The sequence below is a fragment of the Myotis nattereri genome (genome assembly GCF_964212035.1).
Source record: "Myotis nattereri genome assembly, chromosome: 7".
Classification (NCBI taxonomy): domain Eukaryota; kingdom Metazoa; phylum Chordata; class Mammalia; order Chiroptera; family Vespertilionidae; genus Myotis; species Myotis nattereri.
In genome coordinates, this window is record NC_138082.1 from 88,990,242 (window position 1) to 89,005,115 (window position 14,874).

The following is a 14,874-nucleotide window of genomic DNA, read 5'->3' on the forward strand; positions in this document are numbered from 1 at the left end:
AACTCTCTAAATAGATGCATAAATTCCAAATAAGTGGTCATGTAGCCTTTTATTGCACACTTTCAGAGATGAGAATTCACTGTGTCACCAGGCAGTTCCTTCCATTTCAGGACAACTTTAATTATCTAAAAGTCCTTTCTTCCATTAAGCTCAAATCTAGCTCCTAATAATTTTTACTTATAAGTCTTAGTTCTTTTTTTCTGTGGCTACAAAATAGTATCCCAACTATTCCTTCTAATTCATCCTACTAAATATTTGAAAAGATGTCAACTTAAGTCTTTGCCACTGGCTAAACACATTTTTTTTTCCAACTTTTCTCTTGATATGCCCTCAATTGCATTCTCACCACTTGCTGAGACTCTCGCAATCTTTTCATCTCCAGTTTACTCTGGTCGTTTTAAAGAATTTTACCCAGTGTTTAATGTGTTACTGCTCTAATATCGATGCAGTTAGCATGACACAGAGTTGTACACTCACCATCTGGTGCTGAGCCCTGTATTTATTCCACTGTTAAAGACAACAGTAGATGGTTCTAGCTTTCGAGAACCACTGTTGACTCATGATGCCTGCTTACTGATGATTGCTTTCCTACATGAGAAAACTTCTAGTCCCTTCTCTCAAATTACGTTCGTCTCATTCAGATATCATTGGTGCCTTAAAAATCTTTAATAATAAACGGCATTTATTATCCTATAGTTTCTTGTTGGAAGGAATACAATGATTTAAAATAAAATATTAAAGGGATAGGTATTTATTATCAGATTAATGTCAAGTGAATGAAGAAACTAATAAAGTGTGATTTTGTAAAGGGACAAAATGGGGGCTAGAGAATAAACATCTGTAACAAAATACATACTTTCCTAGCTTACATGTTTTTCCTAAAATCATTCCTAAAAAATGTGAAATGAGATAGAAATTTCATCTTTGAAGATAAGAAGATCTGGCCATGAATTTATGCTCATTCACCTGCTTGTTTAAAGTAATTAAAATTTATCTAATATTTAATTTCCTCCTTTATAAAATCAAGGTAATTCTAACATTTACTTCAAAGGTTTAAAATGAGAATTAAATAAAATGATACACTAAATTAGTGAGCACATTTATGTACATTAACTTCCTCTTTTTCTCTAATAACTGAGATATTACTCATGAACATTTTTAAGTCTACAGATAATTCATTAATAACTCTGGTTACTCTTCACTCAAGCCCTGGTTAAGGAATAAATGATATCTATGAACTGTTATTTGAAGGAGAAAAAAGTGGTTTTGCCTGCAAGCATCCCCTCTTGCTCACTGTCATTGTGTCTTGACACTTCCTTTTTTTTTTTTTAAATTAAATCTTTATTGTTCAGATTATTACATTTGTTCCTCTTTTTCCCCCCCCCATAACTCCCCTCCTCCCAGTTCCCGCCCCACCCTCCGCCCTCACTCCCCACCCACTGTCCTCATCCATAGGTGCACGATTTTTGTCCAGTCTCTTCCAGCATCTCCCACACCCCTTTCCCCCCCAAGAATAGTCAGTCCATTCCCTTTCTATGTCCCTGATTCTATTATAATCACCAGTTCATTCTGTTCATCAGATTATTTATTCACTTGATTCTTAGATTCACTTGTTGATAGATGTGTATTTGTTGTTCATAATTTGTATCTTTACCTTTTTCTTCCTCTTCCTCTTCTTAAAGGATACCTTTCAGCATTTCATATAATCCTGGTTTGGTGGTGATGAACTCCTTTAGCTTTTCCTTATCTGTGAAGCTCTTTATCTGACCTTCAATTCTGAATGATAGCTTTGCTGGATAAAGTAATCTTGGTTGTAGGTTCTTGGTATTCATCACTTTGAATATTTCTTGCCACTCCCTTCTGGCCTGCAAAGTTTCTGTTGAGAAATCAGCTGACAGTCGTATGGGTATTCCCTTGTAGGTAACTGAGTTTCTTTCTCTTGCTGCTTGTAAGATTCTCTCTTTGTCTTTTGCTCTTGGCATTTTAATTATGATGTGTCTTGGTGTGGTCCTCTTTGGATTCCTTTTGTTTGGGGTTCTCCGCGCTTCTTGGACCTGTAAGTCCATTTCTTTCACCAGGTGGGGGAAGTTTTCTGTCATGATTTCTTCAAATAGGTTTTCAATATCTTGCTCTCTCTCATCTTCTGGCACCCCTATAATTCTGATGTTGGTATGCTTGAAGCTGTCCCAGAGGCTCCTTACACTATCCTCGCATTTTTGGATTCTTTTTTCATTTTGCTTTTCCGGTTGGGTGTTTTTTGCTTCCTCGCATTTGAAATCATTGACTTGATTCTTGCGCTCCTCTGGTCTGCTGTCGGGAGTCTGTAAATTATTCTTTATTTCAGTCAGTGTATGCTTAATTTCTAGTTGGTTCCCCAATATAAGATCGAGGGTCTCATTAGTTTTCTTGTAGATCTCATTAAGTTTATCGGTGGCTTCTAAACAGTTCTTGAGAGACCTTAAAAGTGTGGTTCTGAACTCTATATCTTCCATTGACAATTTTGTCCTGTTTCTTTGTCTCCGCATTTTGTTATGCTTTCTTGGTGCACCCCCTAGTGGTCTTTGTTCGCAGTCTTATAATTAAATCTTGATTGTTGTAGCTAATTCCAGGGAGGGTTTGACCTCCAGGCCAAGTGGCTATGAGAATCAGCTGTGTCAGCAGTGAGAGAACTTCTGTCCTCTAGGGAGGTGCTAATCTGGCGTTTGCCTGAGGCTATCCGGCAAATGCCTGTGTGCAGGGCTTGGGCAGGGCGGGTCGCACAGGATCAACAGGGTGGGCCGGAGAGAGCAGTAATGGCGGCTCTCAGTCCTTTCCCCAGGGGCTCTGCCTCTCTGAGTCCCAGCACCCGCTGCAAAGCTCGGAGAGAAAGCTGCACTCGCTCTGACCGAAGCCAGACAGTCCCGCTTCTCCCATTTGAGGCTGGGTCCCTAAAGACTCGCCTGTATCTGGAGCTCAGAGTCTGCGACTCCCTCCCGATTGAAAACGCCAACCGCGCCCTCCGCCGCCAGCCCTCTCCGCACGCTCCGCACCTCAGAATTTGACTTCAGCACTGCGCCTCCTCTGAGTGTCCGTATGCGTTTCTCTTTCCTCCTAGTTGTAGGACTTCCACTCAGCCAGCGTTTCTGTGGTTCTGGGTGATGTCCCTTCGGTTTTTTGGTTTCACTTTTGAAGTAGTTGTTCAAAGCAGCAAACTCCGGCATTAACCTATGCCGCCATCTTGGTTCTCCTCTTGACACTTTCTGAGTAATTTCTCAAGTCTCTTTTCTCTGTGAGAGCCGAATGACCAGGAAGTGTGAAAAAAAACTGAAAGAAGGTTGACAGTGCTAAGGTGAGTGAGCCAGGGAAGGTCAGCTCAGAAGGATGTCTTTGCGTGCTTTCTGAAATGGGAGAGCTACAGAGCAAGTTAGATGGCAGTAAAGAGGAAAGGGAATAATTTCCTTTCCTTCAGGAAGTCCCCAGAAATACCTGGAATACTTATCCACTTCTGTGGACTAGACCCATACCTAATTGACAGGAAAGGCTCCTTCCAAGCTCAAAATGAAAAAGAGAGAACTGATTCAAAGAAGAATAAAGACAGTTTTTGAGAAAGATTTATTATTATTTTTTAATATTTATTGTTGAAGTATTGCATAGGTCCTCCTTTTTCCCTCATTAACCTCTTCTAGCCCACTGACATCCTCCTCTCCACAGGCCCTCACCACTCCATTGTCCATGTATCTATGCATACAAATTCATTGCTTGATCTCTTCCCACCCACCCTCCCCTGCCTTCCCTCTGAGGTTCATCAGTCTGTTCATGCATCTATGACTGTGGGTTTGTTTTTGATCATCAGTTTATTTGGCTCAGTAGATTCCATATATGAGTGAGATCATATGATACTTATCTTTCTCTGACTGGCTTATTTTGCTCAGTGTAATATTCTCCAGGTCCATTCATGTTATTGCAAATGGTAAGAGTTCTTTCTCTTTTTTTTTTATTGCTGCACAGTATTCCTTTGTGTAAATGTACCATAGCTTTTTTAGCCACTCATCTGCTGATGACCACTTAAGCTGTTTCCAAGTCTTAGCTATTGTAAATTGCACTACTATGGACACAGGGGTGCATATATTCTTTTAGATGAGTGTTTCAGATTTTTTAGGACATATTCCTAGACGTGGGATCACTGAGTCCAATGGGAGTTTCATTTTTTTATTTTGTGAGGGAACTCCATTCTGTTTTTCACAGTGGCTGCACCAGTCTGCATTCCCACCAGCAGTGCACTCAGTGCACTAGGGTTCCCTTTGCTCCACAACCTCTCCAACACTTGTCCTTTGTTGATTTGTTATGGCAGCCAGTCTGACAGGTGTGAGGTGATATCTCATTGTCATTTTGATTTACATCTCTCAGATGATCAGTGACTTTGAGCATTTTTTTCATGTGTCTCTTGGCCTTCTGTATGTCCACTTTAGAGAAGTGTCTATTTAGGTCCTTTGCCCATTTTTTAATTGGATTGTCTTCCTTTTGTTAAGCTCTATGAGTTCCCTACATATTTTTAGATTAACCCCTTATCAGATGTATCCTTGGCAAATATGTTCTCCCATGTAGTGGGCTCTCTTGTTATTTTGATGACGGTTTCTTGTGCTGTGAAGAAGCTTTTTTTTTTTTCCATGTAATTCCCATTTATTCATTTTCTCCTTAGTTTCCCTTGTCCTGGGAGATGTATCAGTAAACATATTGCTATGAGAGATGTCTGAGATTTTGGTGCTTATGGTTTCTTCTAGAACTTTTATGGTTTCACATCTTACATTTAAGCATTTTATCCATTTTGAGTTTATTCTTGTGTATGGTGTAAGTTGGTGCTCCAGTTTCTTTCTTTCTTTTTTTTTTTTTGCATGTATCTGTCTCATTTTCCCAACACCATTTATTGAAGGGACTGTCTCTGCTACAATGTATGCTCTAGCCTCCTTTGTCAAATATTAATTGAGCATAGTGGTTTGGGTTGATTCCTGGGTTCTCTGTTCTGTTCCAATGACTTACATGCCTGTTCTTGTGCCAGTACCAGGCTGTTTTCAGTAAAGTGGCTTTGTAGCGAGTATAACCTCATATCTGGTATTGTGATTCCTCCAATTTTTTCTTCTAGAAAGATTTTTTTTTTTTTAATTACCAGAAGAAAAACAAGAGTCTGGACCCATGAAGCATGTCAGGGCATTTGCCAGAATAAGGAAATCAGCCAAGAGTCATGGGGATAAGGGATGAGCCAGGAAGCAGAAGTTAGTGTGAAATGAAGGGCTCAGAGCAGCAGTGCTAGACTTCATTGCCAATGAAGACAGATTCTTGGTAAGGGAAGTGAGATTCTCCAAGGGTCCAGACAGATAAAAGAAAACAAATATCCTTTTAAATATACCCCATGGTGGCCATGACCAAAGCAATGTGCTAGTTCAAACTCTTACATCTTCTTATCAGAACACATTGTTGTCATGACCTAGAAATACTTGAAATATAATCACCTGTGTGGCTGGGTTAAATGCTATATCATAATTATCACAGGCATGATAACCATTAATAATGAAGTCGTTAGTTACATCTGAGCTCATAAAACAGAAGTGTAGTGATTAGTGAATCAGTGCCTGAAGCAGCCACAACTGTGTGTGGTCTTTTGTTTGTTTAGTTTTAATTCTGACTATAGATAACAGTGATCCCTATTTAGTTGCCCTGCTTTAGAGAAACTCAGTTTAATTTCAATGTTGGATTTTCTTTCTATAAATAGATATGATTATTATATTCTTGGCTACTGAATTCTGGTTCATATATCTCATAAATGAAGTAGGAAAGAAAATATCCTTTTTGGAATGAGAATAATTTATATATATTAATATATATATTTATTAAAATATATATTTATTAAAAATATATATATATATACATATATATTATATATATGTATATATATATGATATATATGTATATATATATGTGTGTATATATATATATATATATATATATATATATATATATATAAGTACAAAGCAAGTCCATTATCTTAATCATGATTTGAGTAAATCAGATTTATTAAGGACTCTTTTTGCTCTAAATAATGTGTCATTTCAGTTAGTTCTTTAAAAATATCAGCTGTGAGTTATTAGTCTTTCATCAAGAGCCTTTGTTTCAATTTGTAGGGCAGCATGAAAAGAGTGATTTCATTGTGTTCATGCACACACCTATATACATACACACGTACACCACACACATTCACACACACACACACACACACACACACACACACACCTACACATTGTGTAGCAGAGTGGAATGAGATCATGCTGCAGGATCAGCCTAACCCAGATTCAATCCAAAGCCTTTGAATTCACTAGCTGTGTGACTTTGGGTGACATTTAATGTCTCTAAACCTCAGTTCCCTTGCCTGCAAAACTTGTATACTTCTGTTGCACCATCTGAATCACCCTGGCACCTTCTCTAGCAAGTAGAGGTGTTTATCATATAGTGCCAAAGATCATCATGATCCATTAAGTCTCTATCGTACATTGGCCAATATTATCATCCATATGTCTGTATCATATGGTAGCCAATACCACCATCTATAAGTATAAATAATTTACCATAGTGCTCCATAAATAAATACTATTTAACAAATAGTGTCTAGTATCTAGCTATTACTATTTTATCTTTGTATTAGGTATAAACTGTCAGATGGAATATCATATATATATAACTGACATTGAATAAATGGTAGCTGCATGATTTAATATGGATAAGCTAAGACTATTCTTACTCAAATAGAGATGGTGAGTGAGATCTAGATCAGGACAACATGCACAGGAGGTTTTTAGTAAATGGTGCTGATAACAGGGGTGATTTATATTACATGTAATGTTCCTAGTACAAACTAAACCCACAATAGTTGCCTTGTAAATGATAGCTAGTATGTTCTCCCTAACCAGTATCAGACCTAATAACTTTACCCATTGCCTCAGTTGATTCCCATACCAATACTGAATATTTATGCTTCTTAAGTGGATAGAGTTTAGGAAGCCAGCTTTCATATCAATAAGCCCCTGGTATTTTGTTTTGTTTTCTTTTTTTCAAGGAGCTTAAGCCCTTACTGATGCAAGGCTTACCTAAAACAAACAACATGAGTCTGTACAAGGAAAGTCAAGTGAATGGAAAGAGATGTCTGTGTCAGAATCACCGTAAATATGGGCAGATGGGAGGCTGGATGCAGATGCTGTGCAGTTCACATGAAAATTCCATACATCGCTCTCTCCGTGCATGGCATTTTGAAGCCGAAAATCCCTAAACAAGCTTACCACAAAGTGCAGACTGCAGGAAATAAATGTGAAGGGTTTAATTCTGTCAAGGATTTCCCCCTCTGTGCACAATTCCAGGAACTAGCACCACAATATCTCAATCTAAAAAGGTGGCTTGGCATTAGTTAGCTTTCAATAGTATGCTTCTGAGAAAAATTATGAACATAGACAACAGAGAGGAAAGCAAGCTAATTAAAAAGGGTTTTGTTGTTATTTTGTTTGTTTTTTGTGATTGGTCATTGCTTGTACTCACTAAAGCTTGTAACTGGGTTGAGATTTTGAGAGTTGGACAAATTAACCAAAGATTCACTCTGAAAACACACATATATACTTCAAAAAGAAGAAAAAATAGAAATTTTCATATACTGTTTGACACAAGCTTAAGAGTAAATCATATTCCATGTACCATAAATTTAAAAATCCTCAAGCTGTGTGCCTACTGGAAATCAAGCATAAGGTCTCATAAATAAAAGTATTCCCACTTCTCTCTTCTGAATATTTTTGTTGATTTATGCTTATCATCTCTACACAGGAGAGCTTTAATATGCTTGATGTTGGAAGTTATCCTCAGACTTGTGAGAACAGTGTGAACAACGATCATGATTAAGCAAAGGCATGGTACTTATGATGGATTTTCAGAGACTTTGCCCTCAATTTTTCTACCATTGCTTTGATGAAGTCTGAGATTCTGTTGTTAAGGGAGAACTATAAATTCCAGTGTTAAGTCATAAACACACTGACTTAAGTTTATTTAATACAAGTGACTATCAACCAACTTTAGGTAAAAGAAAAAAAAAGGAGAACAGATGGTGAAGATACAAAAGGAATTCCATTGAAATAATCAAAGTGATTATGAGGATTAAAGACAAACTTTGATATTGTTTGGCAGCAAGAACTGTACCATAACTAAATGTTAAGAGCTAACATATGTGTACAAAAACATGAAGAAATCTAAACATTACTATTGTAAGTTTGTGGGTAAAGACCTTTATCTGGATTATTAGTAAAAACAAATTTCCCAGGCTGATCTGACTCTATTAAAACAATGGTGAGCTCAAAAACTTCTCATACTTTGCCCATAGGATCTTGAATTCTAAGATGCAAAGTCAGATGTAGAACATGAAAAAAAGTCACTTGAGGCATGTTCTTTTCATTAAAAAGTTCTGTTTTAATTTTATGCTTAGTCTTTTCTCTGATAGTGCAGCTTGGACTTCAGAGTATGAAATGTATGTCTTTATGGAAAAACTGTGATAGAGGACAAGGAAACAACAACAACAACAACAACAAACATCTACTTTAGGAACGATGACGGAAATCAAACAGGAAATCAAACTGAAACGCGTGGTTTGCCTCTGGGCGGGATGAAAAGGCGGTTTCTTTCCCAGGTCCTTGTCAGGTGGATTTGAAGAATGAAGCCACAGACAAAAGGTGGAATAGCAAAAGGTGGAACTTTATTAGGAAATGAGCACAGACTCCCACGTGGGAGCCCCTTTTACGTAAGATTTATAAAAGTTGCAGTTCTTTGTTTCCTCTCTGATTGGTCACTATAGCAGCTTCAAAGTTCAAATCTCAAGTGGGGTCCCCCGTTTTTTCTCCCCCTTCTGTGGTAGAATTCTCTATTCCCTTGAAAAATCTATTTTCCTCTTTCTCCCTTTTGTTTGTCTACTCCCTGTGGCTTTCCCCTTATCTCCTATGAATGGGTATCTTCCTCTCCATTTAGGCTGTGGCTCCTTTAGTTCTTTGTGAATGTATGCCTTTTGGCAGCTCCCAGACCCCAGCTTTGCAGTTCTCCCATGGACCCTCCTTTATTTCTAAAACTCCCTAAACCTGCCTGTTTTACCCCTAAAAATTCCTTTAAGAAGATCTCAATTTTGGTTCCTTCAACTTCTACAGTCTTCTACAAGCTTTCCTAGAAGATGGCATATAACAGGGGAAAGGGAATTCCCCACAGTGGTAGTGGTATAAGGATTGGATCAATCCATCTATGATCAATTTTTGCTTATTGTTTACAAAGTTTGTATTTAACCTGTGAAGGTTAGATCAATCAATCTATAATAATAAAAGCATAATATGCAAATAGACTGAACAGCCAAACAGCGGAACATTTATCCAGACGACCTTCCTGACAAAACCAGGGCTGTGAGGGCTGAGGCAGCCAGGGCTGCGAAGGCCTACTCTTGCACAAATTTCGTGCATCAGGCCTCCAGTATAAAGATAAAATCCCTACTAGAATGGGGTTAATATTATGCTGATGGACAAAATAAATTAGAAAATATACATTAGGATATTTCATCTAGATAAATAAGACCAATGAAGAATAAGAAGATAAAAAAATGGGACACAAAGCCAGTTTAGGAAGGGTGGCAATGAAGCAATCCCTGAAATGATAAAATTGGCAAAGAGACTTCAACAAGTGAAGGAATTAAGTCATGAGATGCCTGGAGGGAGAGCATCGTGGGCCCAGGACACAGCAAGTGTAGAGGTCCTGAAGCATTTGATGTGATTGAAAAATAATGAAGAAGCAAGCAGCCAGTGGGACTGCAACCCTTTGAACAAAGAGAAAGTGGCTGGAGATGCCATCGTAAGTCACACCACTGAAGGTTAAAAGACATGGAATGAACTTAAGCTTTTATTTCGAAAACTGTAGGAACCAATGGAAAGTTTCCACAGGAGAAAGAAATGATCTTCCTTTTCTAAGAGTTGAATGTCATAAGTTGCTATATATTCAAATATGACACCATAAACAACACAAATGCCAAAATATAGAATGTCCATGAAAATTATGACACAGTAACATAAAAATAAATTATGCAGAATATATAAGGAAATTAAGGACACAAAGTTAAATTACACAATATGTAATAATAACAGAAATATTAAATGGTAAGTAAAATATATATGTATTAGGATAATAAGCAAATTAAGATAGTTATGTGATAATTGCATGATAATATGAGATCAAGAAATGTTAATAATGCTTTATTTCATTTTCAATTTTATACGTGCTTATTAATTTTTTTCTAACTCAAAATCACCTGACCATTTTATTTAGTGTACATAAATGCTTTAGGAAGACACAGGGGCAGGTCACCATATTTCCATCACTTCAATTTCTATTGTCATAGATTGTCTCTATTACCTGCCAAACCCACCTTCCTTGTTTCATCAATACTTTCTAAATGCATTCCAATTGTACCCTAACACTGAAATTGTCTTTCTTATTTTTATTATATGATTAAGTCTATGTCATCTTTCTGCATGTGTTTCATAATCTTTATGATAACTTTTGACATAATAAATATTGACCTGCCCTTCCCTGTGCTAAAATAGTTCAAGAATGTGGAGCAGAAATGAAAAGTAAGTATGGTTTATCAATAAAGATATATAAAAAATAAAAATAAAAAAATAAAAATTCCTTTCATTGGGTGCTGGAAACCCAACAGTCATAAAAGGCAAAGCTTGTTTCCATATTTATCCTGGAAAGCCAAATCTAAAAAAACATTTTGGAATTTACTCTAGATATTTGTGGGGATCTTGAAATTGTCTAATCACAGGGGAAAAGCTTAATTATTTTTAAAGATAAATTAAGTAGAAAATTTCTAGTCCTGCTCAAAGGAATAGCCTGAAGAAAAGTCCTTACCACAATTTTAGTTTTTAAATGAATTCTTTATATATGTTAGTGGTCTCCACCTATTCTTTGGCAAACACACTCTTAACTCAGTGAGGAATTTTATAGAGATATGAAAGAGTGCTGGCAATTAATATTCAGTAAGCTCCTGAGATTCAAGCAAGCCCGAATACAGTTAGAGATATCTTCAGAACTTGCATCACAGGACTGCAGTGACAAGGGCTATATCTTGGTTCATATGCTCAGATGCAGCTCACCTTTGTAGTGAAGGAGTAATGGACCATAAATCTTGTAAAGAGAAGGATGGCTGTTGAATTATGTTCATTCTTGTGATATGAGGCATCATATTCGGGCACTGAGCACCATTCTCTGGCAGCCCTGTACCCAAAGCGGGAGAACTTCTCATCCCAATTCAAAAGTCAGATTTTTGGATAGGAGGGAAACAGGTGTTAGACCATCACCTGATTGGTCTGTATATAAAAATAAAATGATTAAAATGCAGTATTCCTAATTTGCATGGGCCTTCTGTGACCTTCTGGAGCCAATCATACCGTTGCCTGTGTACATGAGGTCCTTTCGTGGAGTTCCCAGAAAAGCATTTCTGGGGACCCATGCCTGGGTTGATGCGGTTTAGTGATAAGATTTATTGGGGGTGAAATAAATGGCTGCAGCCAGGTTCCCCATGTCTCATCCCCATCCATCCCACTGTGGGAAAAGTCCTTGCCTTCATCAGGCCCAGAACAAAGACTGATGTCCAGAGATTCTGTGCCAGAGGTTGAGTTCATGTCAAAGCTTAGTCCAGGTCAGCCTTTGCCTCCATCTGGCTAGCCTAGCCTGTGTTCCAACCACATGGAACATAGCTTCATTGCTATGCCCAGGTTTGCACTTGGAGCCCACATTTTGGAACCCTCGTGGCTGCCGCCACATGGCTGAAAGAACACAGGAAGGAACGGGTGAGCCTGTGTTACCAAGCTTGAGAGACAGAACTTGTTCAGTTTGTATTATAATATCCTGGGCTTGCGAAGGACCAGGCACCCTTTCAAACTAACAAATCATCTTTCCAATCTTTCAGGGGCTTATGACGGGTCCTCCCCCTAATCAAGCCATGTCCTAGATCTTCCAGGGTTCTCTGTCCCTTACCCAATCTGATCCTTTTCCTGGGCTAGGCTCCGCCCCTTATGGTTGCCATAATAGTGTCTACTGTGCAAGATTCAAAGTAGAAGCACCTTCCCCGGGCCATCTTGGCTTCTACTGGCCATGCGCCTGGTAGAGGAATTTCTCCTGCAGTTTTAATTCCTCCCTTGGTAAGGACCACTAACCATGATCCTTCCTGCCTGCTTTGGGGATTTCAAAGGCAGGAGGTGCAGCAGTCCCCTGGGGAGTGTGTGAAACTGTACCTTCCGAATGAAGCAGGCTTATTATCAGATTCAGCTCCCTGGTTTATTAGGCTAACAACGTCCCATTCCCTTTGGACCCTTCCTTTATTAATATCTAGCTAATTACCTTGATAATACCTCTTTGTATAACTTAGTTGTTGTGAGAAGAGTTAGCCTCTCTTCTGACTTCTAGATCAACACTGTTTTCATTGTGCATCACCTTCTGAGACATGGAGTCCAAAATTACAGGGTGTTGATAACATGATTTGCATTCCAGCTTCAGTATTTGAAACATCCTTTCACTTGATTCTCTCTTTTCCTCAATTTTCTTCTTGGTTAACTTCTCCTAGCTTCTTCTAATTCAACCAATTCTTTCTTTATTTTTTTTTTATCCTCACCTCAGGATATGTTTTTATTTATTTTAGAGAGAGAGGAAGGGAGAGAGATAGAGAGGATGTGAGAGAAACATTGTTTGGTTGCCTTCCATATGTGGCCAGATTGAGGATTGAACCCACAACCTATGCATGAGGCCTGACTGGGAATAAAATGCACAACCCTTCAGTGTATGTGACAACACTCCAACTAATAACCACCTGGCCAGGGCTAATTCAACCAATTCTATTAAATTACATACACATGCCTTTTTGTAGAATTATGTATTTGGGGGCTTTAGCTCCCAGAGTTGGGTAGAGAAAACTAGACATTGGGAAACATTTTATAGTCCAGGAGACATTTAAAAATTCAAATTTTAATAGTTATTCATGACATTTAGGCAGCCTCACATGACAAATGAGTAGCTGATGACACTCATAAAATTTACTATGGAAATCCTAACTGGACTACAGAAAAATTGAAGAGTTTAAAATCTTTTAGGCTTTCTGACTTCTTCCTTCCCTAATCTTTCTAAAACTATCTCTTTTATTCAAAGTTCACCCATAGAAGTAGAAAATAATCCTAAACTAGTTCTCACTGAAGTCTTAATTGACAGAGTTTTATGAAACTCCTTTGGGCAAAGGCATCACCTGCTTTATATTAGCTGTATATAAAAATAAAATGTATATCTTGGTGCCAGGTATTACTAATGCTTACTTTATATTTTACAGAAATAGTATGCCTCCTTAATATTACTACTTATTTCTAGAGGCTCAGAAATAAATAAGAAAAATTCTTTGCTCTTAAAAACCTTGTAATCTACCATGGTACAAACAGATTGAAATAACAAAAATATTAAATGAGTCAATTTAAAAACCAAAAATGTTCTTAAAAATAGAGGAGGGCACACTTTCATTTCTCTTGGGTATGTGCTTGAGTGGACTTGATGAGTTATATGGTAAATGCATTATTTAAACAGTTTCTTAAGGCGACTGTACCATTTCCACACACATTGCCACAAGTAATGCATCAGGGTCCCAGTCTTCACATACCATTCAACACTCTTGATTACAGTCATATTAGCTGATATAAAGTGGTATCTTAAAGTTTTGATTACCATTTTCTTAATGGCTAATGATATTAAATATTTTTGATGTTCTTATTGGCCACTTATATATTGTTTTGTAAAAATAACTACTTAAATATTTTACAAATTTTTAATTGTGTTATTTATTTTTACATTAAAAGGTTTTTTTATATTCTAGATACTATATCTTTATTTCATATATTTTATTTTCAAATATTTTCTCTCTTCTGCAGGTTCTCATTTCATTTTCTTGATGATATCACTGACAAAACTATATATATATAGTTTGGGAGAAAATTTGCAAGTTATATACCTGATAAAAGGTTAATATAAAAATATATAAGAAATTTACACAATTCAATAGCAAAAAAGAAATGATGAAGAACATTAAAAAGTCCTGAATAGACATTTTTCCAAGGAACATATACAAATGGCCAACATGTACATGAGAAGGTGATCAATATTGTCAATCATTAGAGCAATGCAAATCAAAGCTACAATTAGATATAAACTGATACTGGTTGGAGTAGTTGTTATTACAAAGGCATGAGATAACATGCTGGCAGAGATGTGGAGAAAAGGAACACCTCTGAGGGGATGTACATTTGAAATAAAGCTAATATGATCCAGAAATTCTATTTCTAGTTATATATACAAAGGAAATTCAAAGAAGAGATACATTGAATACAGTGTAGTCATGAGAAAAAAGAAAATCTTGCCACTTAATAACAACATGGATGAGCCTAGTGAACACTGTGTTAAGTGAAATTCAGTAGACAGAGAAAACTAAATACTGTATGATATCACTTATTTGTAGAAACAAACAAACAAAAAAAACAAGTTGAATTCATAGAAACAGAAAGACAGAATTGAGGTTACCAGGGCTTTTAAAATGGGAGAGATGGAGAGATGCTGATCAAAGGTAACAAGCCTTCAATTACAGGACAAATGAGCTCTGGAGACCTGATGTACTGCCTGGAGAGTACAGTTTTAAACATTGTACTGTGAACTTGACATATGCTAACAGGCTAGACCTCAAGCATTCTCATCACCAAAGGGGGGGGGGGGCACACAAAGAAAATAAATAAAAAAGACTGTCTGAGGTGA